The sequence below is a fragment of the Ranitomeya variabilis genome, chromosome 5 (genome assembly GCF_051348905.1).
Source record: "Ranitomeya variabilis isolate aRanVar5 chromosome 5, aRanVar5.hap1, whole genome shotgun sequence".
In the NCBI taxonomy this organism is placed as follows: Eukaryota; Metazoa; Chordata; class Amphibia; order Anura; family Dendrobatidae; genus Ranitomeya; species Ranitomeya variabilis.
Window position 1 is genome coordinate 688,029,556 of NC_135236.1, and position 11,415 is coordinate 688,040,970.

Consider the following 11,415-nt stretch of genomic DNA (forward strand, 5'->3'; position numbering starts at 1 on the left):
AAAAAGGCTATCTAATTCAATCAATCATGATGGCGGCACTCACCCCGTTGACACTGGCAACCATTAATGTTGCCAGCATAAAGTCAGAAGCGGCAAGGTACACGGCCTTTCATTTTCTCGGCCAACTTGACGCCGACATTTTATTTTTGCAGGAGACCAGGTTGACCGACCTATCAACCATGCATAAAGAAAGGCGGGAGTGGAGGCACGGGCCCTCCTACTGGTCTCTTGCGGCCGAGCCGTATAGCGGGGTGGCGGTCCTGTTTAAGACCGCAGCAGTTGAATGCAGACGATTGATCGAGTTAGAAATGGGGAGATGCTTGATCCTAGATGTCTCCATGGGGGGACAGGAGCTTCAGCTCATTAACATCTACGGTCCCCAGTCCAAGTGGGACCGCAAGTGTCTCTTCATGAAGATCAAACCTTTCTTATTTTCGAGTCGGCAGGTGGTCTTTGGAGGGGATTTGAACAATGTCACGAGACCCTGTGATAGAGGAGGTTCCGGAGACCGGCTGGCTTACGATTGCGTCGCGCTAAATAGGATAGTAAGTGAGGCACGCCTGGTGGATGTCCACATCCGGCACAACACAGGCCACGCGGGGTTCACCTTTTTTAGAGGTAGTCAGTGCAGGTCTAGGTTAGACAGGTTTTATTTGAAGGAGGAGGCCGTCTTCTCGCCGTTGTCGGTTGTGGAGGTGGAATTCTCCGATCATTGTTTGATTATGTTTTCTCTGAGTGTTACAGAGACTCCTCGGATGGGAAGAGGTTATTGGAAGCTGAATTCGTCACTCCTTGAAGAAGAAGCTGTAAGACGGTCCTTTGAGGAATTTCTTCAGAGCCAGGTACCGCTGCTGGGCCTAAGTAACACTAAGTCTGAGTGGTGGGATATGTTCAAACATCAGGTGGCGAGATTCTTCCGGCAACTCTCGAACCTCAGAAGCCTGAACAGGGATCGCCTGTATCAGAGCCTGAGGAGGAAACTCGAGCAACTTGTCTCGACTGGGGGTAGCCGCGAGGCTATCTCCAGTGTGAAATCCTTGCTAAAGAGGAAGTAGTTATATTCTTTTACTTAGGGGCAGTATTATAGTAGTTATATTCTTGTACATAGGGGCAGTATTATAGTAGTTATATTCTTGTACATAGGGGCAGTATTATAGTAGTTATATTCTAGTACATAGGGGCAGTATTATAGTAGTTATATTCTTGTACTTAGGAGCAGTATTATAGTAGTTATATTCTTGTACATAGGAGCAGTATTATAGTAGTTATATTCTTGTACATAGGAGCAGTATTATAGTAGTTATATTCCTGTATATAGGAGCAGTATTATAGTAGTTATATTCTTGTACATAGGAGCAGTATTATAGCAGTTATATTCTTGTACATAGGGGCAGTATTATAGTAGTTATATTCATGTACATAGGAGCAGTATTATAGTAGTTATATTCTGTACATAGGGGGCAGTATTATAGTAGTTATATTCTTGTACATGGGGGCAGTATTATAGTAGTTATATTCTTGTACATAGGAGCAGTATTATAGTAGTTATATTCTTGTACATAGGGGCAGTATTATAGTAGTTATATTCTTGTACATGGGGGCAGTATTATAGTAGTTATATTCTTGTACATAGGAGCAGTATTATAGTAGTTATATTCTTGTACATAGGGGCAGTATTATAGTAGTTATATTCTTGTACATGGGGGCAGTATTATAGTAGTTATATTCTTGTACATAGGAGCAGTATTATAGTAGTTATATTCTTGTACATAGGGAGCAGTATTGTAGTCATTATATTCTTGTACATAGGAGCAGTATTATATTAGTTATATTCTTGTACATAGGAGCAGTATTATAGTAGTTGTATTCTTGTACATAGGAGCAGTATTATAGTAGTTATATTCTTGTACATAGGGGCAGTATTATAGTAGTTATATTCTTGAACATATGAGCAGTATTATAGTAGTTATATTCTTGTACATAGGGGCAGTATTATAGTAGTTATATTCTTGTATATTGGAGCAGTAATATAGTAGTTATATTCTTGTACATAGGAGCAGTATTATAGTAGTTATATTCTTGTACATAGGGGCAGTATTATAGTAGTTATATTCTTGTACATAGGAGCAGTATTATAGTAGTTATATTCTTGTACATAGGAGCAGTATTATAGTAGTTATATTCTTGTACATAGGGGCAGTATTATAGTAGTTATATTCTTGTACATAGGAGCAGTATTATAGTAGTTATATTCTTGTACATAGGGAGCAGTATTATAGTAGTTATATTCTTGAACATATGAGCAGTATTATAGTCGTTATATTCCTGTACATAGGGAGCAGTATTATAGTAGTTATATTCTTGAACATAGGAGCAGTATTATAGTAGTTATATTCTTGTACATAGGGGCAGTATTATAGTAGTAATATTCTTGTACATAGGAGCAGTATTATAGTAGTTATATTCTTGTACATAGGGGCAGTATTATAGTAGTTATATTCTTGTACATGGGGGCAGTATTATAGTAGTTATATTCTTGTACATAGGAGCAGTATTATAGTAGTTATATTCTTGTACATAGGGAGCAGTATTGTAGTCATTATATTCTTGTACATAGGAGCAGTATTATAGTAGTTGTATTCTTGTACATAGGAGCAGTATTATAGTAGTTATATTCTTGTACATAGGAGCAGTATTATAGTAGTTATATTCTTGAACATATGAGCAGTATTATAGTAGTTATATTCTTGTACATAGGGGCAGTATTATAGTAGTTATATTCTTGTATATAGGAGCAGTAATATAGTAGTTATATTCTTGTACATAGGAGCAGTATTATAGTAGTTATATTCTTGTACATAGGGGCAGTATTATAGTAGTTATATTCTTGTACATAGGAGCAGTATTATAGTAGTTATATTCTTGTACATAGGAGCAGTATTATAGTAGTTATATTCTTGTACATAGGGGCAGTATTATAGTAGTTATATTCTTGAACATAGGGGCAGTATTATAATAGTTATATTCTTGTGCATAGGGGCAGTATTATAGTAGTTATATTCTTGTACATAGGGGCAGTATTATAGTAGTTATAGTCTTGTACATAGGAGCAGTATTATAGTAGTTATATTCTTGTACATAGGGGCAGTGTTATAGGAGTTATATTCTTGTACATAGGAGCAGTATTATAGTAGTTATATTCTTGTACATAGGAGCAGTATTATAGTAGTTATATTATTGTACATAGGAGCAGTATTATAGTAGTTATATTCTTGTACATAGGAGCAGTATTATAGTAGTTATATTCTTGAACATATGAGCAGTATTATAGTCGTTATATTCTTGTACATAGGGAGCAGTATTATAGTAGTTATATTCTTGTACATAGGAGCAGTATTATAGTAGTTATATTCTTGTATATAGGTGCAGTATTATAGTAGTTATATTATTGTACATAGGAGCAGTATTATAGTAGTTATATTCTGTACATAGGAGCAGTATTATAGTAGTTATATTCTTGTATATAGGTGCAGTAGTATAGTAGTTATATTCTTGTACATAGGAGCAGTATTATAGTAGTTATATTCTTGTACATAGGAGCAGTATTATAGTAGTTATATTCTTGTATATAGGTGCAGTAGTATAGTAGTTATATTCTTGTACATAGGGGCAGTATTATAGTAGTTATATTCTTGTACATAGGAGCAGTATTATAGTAGTTATATTCTTGTATATAGGTGCAGTAGTATAGTAGTTATATTCTTGTACATAGGAGCAGTATTATAGTAGTTATATTCTTGTACATAGGAGCAGTATTATAGTAGTTATATTCTTGTATATAGGTGCAGTAGTATAGTAGTTATATTCTTGTACATAGGGGCAGTATTATAGTAGTTACATTCTTGTACATAGGAGCAGTAGTATAGTAGTTATATTCTTGTACATAGGAGCAGTATTATAGTAGTTATATTCTGTACATAGGGGGCAGTAGTATAGTAGTTATATTCTTGTACATAGGAGCAGTATTATAGTAGTTATATTCTTGTACATAGGAGCAGTATTATAGTAGTTATATTCTTGTACATAGGAGCAGTATTATAGTAGTTATATTCTTGTACATAGTAGCAGTAGTATAGTAGTTATATTCTTGTACATAGGAGCAGTATTATAGTAGTTATATTCTTGTACATAGGGGCAGTATTATAGTAGTTATATTCTTGTACATAGGGGCAGTATTATAGTAGTTATATTCTTGTACATAGGGGCAGTATTATAGTAGTTATATTCTTGTACATAGGAGCAGTATTATAGTAGTTATATTCTTGTACATAGGGGGCAGTATTATAGTAGTTATATTATTGTACATAGGAGCAGTATTATAGTACTTATATTCTTGTACATAGGGGCAGTATTATAGTAGTTATATTCCTGTACATTGTATGATGAAGTAAAGGACTATGTGAGGCCTGTGATACGCAACATGGCCTACAGTGGTTTATGCTGAGATTATAATAAACCACATGGACTGTTTGTGTGTAAAACCGTGCCTGTCTATGATTATTCTGCTGCCAAGCGAGTGTCCCCCAAGACACGTATTGGGTGAAACGCTACAATTGGTGTTCGAATGCGGGCAATGATCCAAGGAGCACACGTTACAGCACTGGCTGGTCTGAGCCAGACGAGTGGACGGTCGGAGAACCGTGTGTTTTTCTGACCGGGGTCAGTGAGAGACAGTTTTTTTTTTTTCTCAAAACAACTTGCTGCGGATCGGCGGGTCCACGAAGTCTGCGGTAGAGCATTGTGGAGTGCAGCAGTTGCAGCAAGACGTTCAGCAGCAGCGGCATGTGATTGCCAGCAGGAGCTGGTGAAGTGTTGGAAAAAAAAAAAAAAATGTGTGCTCCAGGTTGTGCAGACTCTTAAAGGGCCAGTGCAAGACCAGGGACATTCTGGTGTACGGTGCGAACTGGGGCCTGAGAGTACTGTCAGGAGTCCATGGGGTGTATCCCAGAAAAGGGGTGGAGTCCCAAAAGAGGGCGGGATCTGTGCTGTTTCATGTATGTTCTTCAGTTTCTATGTATGGTGTTATATTTTACTCTGCTGCCACCCAGTGGTCCTTTTCCGTATGGCAGCTTGTTATGCATTAATTCTTGTAGCATGTCTTCCACTTCCGGTTCAGGGGTCAAGTCTTCTCTTCCTCTGGCAGCCATTTCAGTTTCAGTTTCATGCTGTTGTGAGAGGACACTCTTGTACCGGGCTTCGGAAGGCATCAGTCTTTCGACCTCTTGCTGCTCACACTTGCAGTCATACTTGGTGCTTCATCTTACTGTACCTTGTCTACACCTGCATTTCTGGAGAAAGTACTGTATTACCAGTTATACGCTGTATGTCCGGATTACAAATAAACAAGTCTGGATTGCACAATCCCTGGTGTGCATCATCTCTTCAGACGCTGAGCAGCATTGGTCCTGTCTGCCTCACGTGGAGGAAAATACGGAAGGTACGATTCTCTCTATCACAACCCTTATTAATCAACAACACCTCCAATCGCCTCATGTGGGGACAGAACAGTCGCTGCCTTGAAGCCCGGCCAGAATCATCCGTATATTCCTATCCATGTGCCCACGCTCTGCCTGCTCACATACTGCAGCCCTGCTCTGCTAAGAAATCTCCTGCAGCATCACCTCAGACCGCATCGTGCATAAAGACTCTCTGTGTATTATACCACATCGCTGCAGATTGTCGGACTGCAGAACCCCACAATTCTCCAAAAACACCTTGGGAATCTTATCAGAGGGTCGCAACAAGGCTGCACCGCGATTTCCAGCCCCCAATTCAAAAGTTCAGTTTCTTAAAGAGACAGCGCACCTTAAATCAAAATGGCCGAAAAGGACCTTACACAGTTACCCAATGTTGAAACAGAGCAAATACAACCCGATACTGTCCATTATGAAGACCGGGAAGCAGAGCCAGCTTCCACAGCAGACCCAGATGCACGACCAGTACGCTTTATCAAGCCAACATTAAAGGTCCTCGAGAATTACTGTTCCACAAGGGATGAGTTCAATGACAACCTGGACGACCTATGGGAACGAGTCGCCTCCCTCATGTAAAGCGTCCAACGCCACAAAGATGATGTAGCGAGTTTAGAGGACACTATAAGACAGCTAGACATGGCCCACGGAAGATACAAGAGACTGTCCGCAAAGTATGCTGCCTTCCTAAAAGACTCTAAAATCGACGAAGCCCTATCAGAGTTAAGCAAGGCAGATTCCACAGACAGAGAAAGGGACGCCGCCGTGCAAGACGCCAAAGATAAAGTGGAGCTTCGTATCGCCCATCTGCAAGAAACTAGATCGCACAGGTCAGCCTCGTCTAAACACTCTGTCCGGTCATACAAATCATCCTGCTCAAGAACTTCAGCCCTCAGCGACAGAATCCTAGAGGCCCGTTTAAACACAGAGCGGTCCAAACTAAGACGTTCATACACAGAAAAGAAAGCAGAAGTAAAGAAAGCAGAAGCAGAGGCTCAAGCAAAGATTCTTCTTCAAACAGAAGTAGAAATGAAGAAAGCAGAAGCAGAGGCTCAAGCAAGGATTCTTCAAGCAGAAGCAGAGGCAAAAGCAAAGATTCTTCAAACAGAAGCAGAGGCTGGTGCAAAGATTCTTCAAACAGAAATGGAAGAAATCGCATTAGCTGAAGTAAAAATACTCGAGCAAGCATTGAATCAAAACCTCGACCCGATTTGCCTGCCACCACAGGAAGAAGACGACCCAGCTGTTCGTACCAGAGGCTATGTGCAGAAACAGATACCTGCAGCGCACACCTTCTCCAGCGACGTTCAACCCAACATTGCGGAATCGTCCAAGTCAGCCCAACCTATGGTGCCAGTATCGCCCATAGCCTCTACAGAGACCCAAGACCAACGCCGTGATGCACCCCCTCAGGAGCAGTCATCACCGCAAGACACACTCCAGCCCGCCTCCACAGTTCAAGCAGCAGTCATCGGAATCTCCAGAGGTTAAACCACAGCTCAACCCTGCAGCAGCATCATTTTACCCGGGAACAATTCTCCCTTCCACGCCACACAGCTTAAACGCCCGAGGGGCACCACAAGCTAATACGGTAACAAGGAGTGAAGGATCGGACATGTCCATGTTTGCCAGGTTCATGGTGAGCAGGGAGCTAATCAGCACTAGCCTCTCAAAATTCGACAACCGTGCAGAGAACTACAGAGCCTTGAAAGCAACCTTCAAGGCCGCCATTGCTGATCTCAACCTATCCGCGGAGCAGGAGCTCGACCTCATGGTAAAATGGTTGGGTCCTGAATCCACAAACCGTATCAAGAGTCTTAGGACTGTCTATATGGGGCAGGCTGAAGCAGGTCTCGCTGCGGCCTGGCAGAGACTCGAAAGAACCTATGGTAGCGCTGAAGCCATAGAAAAGTCCCTATTCAGAATGTTCCAAGGATCAACCTTAAGGAAGCCCACAAACTTCTGAACTTAAGTGATCTGCTTATGGAGCTGGAACTTGCTAAAAGAGACTCTCGTCTGTCTGGACTGTGCTACCTGGACACTGCCCATGGGGTGAACCCAATTGTCTCAAAGCTGCCACATAGTCTGCAAGAGAAGTGGGCAGTGTGCGTCTCCAGGTATAAAAGGTCACATGATGTCACCTTTCCTCCGTTCATTCAGTTCTGCAAGTTCATTGACGAACAAGCCCAGATGAGGAACGACCCTAGCCTCGACTTCCTGGAGTCTAACACTGCAGCTCCAACAACACCTTCATCAAGGTATGAAAGCGTGGCACATAGACACAAGGACTCGAGGAGCAGTGTAAGCATCAGAAAGACTAACCTGCCATCACCTGCAGTACCTGCCGATAAGCAGTACACTATTCCGTCGAGGGATAAGTCTTTCAATCATGAGTGTCCCATTCACAAAAGACCACACTCACTGAACAAATGTAGAGGCTTCAGGTCGAAAACCATGCAGGAGCGCACTCAGCGAACTTGGGGTATGTTTCAAGTGCTGCGCTTCATCAGCACACATGGCCAAGGACTGTAAATCTGCCATTAAGTGTGAAGCGTGTCACAGCGACAGACACCCATCAACCTCGCACCCAGCCTTAGCCACCAGCGATCCAGCAGCCGCAGTTACCTCTAGTCCCTCTACAAGCCATGGCGGGGAGCCACAGAATCACGCCAAGTCCACCACAGCTGTGTCCTGCTCATGCTCAGAGGTATGTGGGGAGAATCAAAGTGCTAAACGCTGTGCCAGGATATGCCTAATCAGAGTTTATCCAGAAGGGCAACCAGAGAAGGCAGTAAAAATGTATGCCATCATGGATGATCAGAGCAATCGATCCCTAGCTGGACCTAAGTTCTTTGAAGCCTTTAGAATCAAGGGACCAGCAATGCCCTACACTCTGAATACTTGCTCGGGGCGCATAGAGACTAGTGGCAGAAGAGCACAAGGTTTCATTGCTTCTCCTGTCAATGGAGATGTAGAAATACCCCTACCTACGCTAATCGAATGCGATCAAATACCCAACCAAAGGGATGAGATCCCTACCCCAGAAGCTGCCTTCCACCAACCACACTTAAGGCACCTAGCCAGCATTATCCCACCTTTGGACACAGATGCTGAAATCCTACTTCTGCTCAGCAGAGATAATTTAAGGATACATGAGGTCCGCCAACAGTGTAATGGTCCTGACTACGCCCCCTACGCCCAGAGACTTGACTTGGGGTGGGTAGTCATAGGAAATGTATGCTTGGACCAAACAGGAGTCCATTCTTTTAAGACCTACGTACGCCGAGACAGGCGCACTACTTTCTGCAAACCATGTCCTCATCACTATGAGGTGAAGGAAAAGCTTCCAGATCCTGTACAGCTGCCTGATGTTATCCCTTCTCCCTATGCAGACGACTTGGGAAGATTGGTGTTTCGTACCACTAAGGATGACAACAAAGTAGCCCCGTCTATGGAAGACAAGGAATTTGTCAGGATAATGGACAATGAGTTCCTTAGGGCGAGACTAATCACTGGGTGTTTCCCCTACCCTTCCAAGCTACCAGAGTAAGGCTCCCAAACAATCGTGAACAAGCCTTGTCCAGATTCAACTCTCTCCAGCGCACACTAAGCAATAAACCAGAGATGAAAGAACACATCGTCACCTTTATGGGCAAAATATTCCATAACAACCATGCTGAGCCAGCGCCTCCCTTAAAGGAAAACGAGGAGTGCTGGTACCTACCCTCATTTGGAGTATATCACCCGAGGAAGCCTAAACAAATTAGAGTTGTCTTCGATTCAAGTGCCAAACATCAAGGCATATCTCTCAATGATGTCCTCCTCACAGGTCCTAATCTGACAAACAACCTAGTAGGAGTGTTGATGAGGTTCAGGAAAGAGCCCATTGCCATCATCGCCGACATTGAACAGATGTTCCACTGTTTCATAGTCAGAGAGGACCACAGGAATTTCCTCAGGTTCCTGTGGTACAAGAACAATGACCCCAGCAAAGAAATGGTGGAGTATCGCAGGCGGGTGCACATATTCGGGAACAGCTCTTCACCCACAGTGGCAACATATGGCCTGCGGAGAACCGCACAAGAAGGAGAGTCCAAGTATGGAACAGATGCCAGAGACTTTGTAGAGAAAGACTTCTATGTAGATGATGGACTAAAATCTCTACCCACAAAAGAAGCGGCAATCGACCTACTTAAAAGGACCCAACATATGCTGTACCGAGCAAAGCTTAGACTGCACAAAATTGCTTCAAACAGCCTGGCTGTCATGAGAGCCTTTGAGTCAAGTGACCACGCACCTGGATTCAAGGACGTAGACCTGGGACCAGACCGTCCGCCCGTGCAGAGAAGCTTAGGCCTGAGGTGGAACCTTTCAGCCGACAACTTCAGTTTCCAAATCAACTGTGCAGACAAACCATTCACTAAACATGGTGTCTTGTCAGTGGTAAATAGCTTACATGACCCACTGGGATTCGTAGCACCAATTACCATACAAGGTAAATCCCTTCTGAGACAGCTTTCCGAAACCGTCATGGACTGGGATGCCCCACTACCTCCTGATAAGAAATCGAAATGGGAAACCTGGAAGCAGTCTTTGTGTGCTTTGGATGAAATCCACATACCGAGATGCTACGCCGGAATCTCACTTGCTGCTAGCACTAGGACGGAACTCCATGTGTTCTCGGATGCATCCACGGAGGCCATTGCAGCTATTGCCTACCTGAAGGTGATGGGATCCGACAATCAAGATCACGTTGGTTTCGTTTTTGGCAAGGCTAAGTTGGCTCCCAAGCCACCAAGTCACTATTTCCAGGCCGGAACTCTGTGGGGCTGTGCTTGCAGTAGAACTTGCAGACTTTATTCAGCATGAGCTGGACACTCACACTGATGACGTACAATACTACAGTGACAGTAAAGTCTTAGGTTACATCTACAACCAAACAAGGTGCTTCTACGTGTACGTCAGTAACCACATTGAGAGAATAAGAAGGTCTTCCAAACCTGAACAGTGGCACTATATCCCATCTGAACTTAATCCAGCTGACCATGCCACTAGACTTATGTCTATAACTTCTTTTGCTAACTCTTCTTGGCTTTCAGGTCCAAAGTTTCTGCTGGAACAGAAGGGAAGTGAATTTGTCCAGGAAGTCTTCAGCATCCAGGATCCAGATGATGATCCAGAAATCCGCTCCGGGGTCAGTGCTCTGGCTATGAACGCTAAACTAACCTCCACCCTCGGTTGCCAGTGCTCGTTAAGACTATTGCAAGGTTAGTCCACATTGCGAGATCTTATCTGTTGTGAATTCTGCTCTTGGGCTCCCTCCGGTGGTTGTAAGTGGTAGCGCTGCTGTCTCTGAATCACAGCATTTATCAGTTGTTTTCATTTTTTGCAATTTGGACAGGGCTATTTAGTCTTGCTTCACCCTTTAGTCAGTGTCAGTTGTCCATTGTTCCTGGAGGATTCACATCCCTGCCTGGTCTCTTCTGCTTTGCAGTTCTTTTCAACAAAGATAAGTTCTGGCCTTGATTTTGCTGTCCACATGCTGTGGTCTTATTGTTGCTATTTTCCATGATTTGTCTTGTCCAGCTTGGTCTGTATAAGGATTTGTTTAGCCAAGCTGGTATCTCTGGAGATGCAGATATGCCCTCCATGTCTTTAGTTAGCTGTGGAGTTTTTGTATTTTCTGTGGTGGATATTTTCTAGTGTTTTTATACTGACCGCATAGTACTCTGTCCTGTCCTTTCTATTTAGCTAGAAGTGGCCTCCTTTGCTAAATTCTCATTTCAGTCTGTGTATGTTTTTTCCCTCTCCTCTCACAGTCAATATTTGTGGGGGGCTGCCTGTTCTTTGGGGATTTTCTCTGAGGCAAGATAGTTTTCCCTTT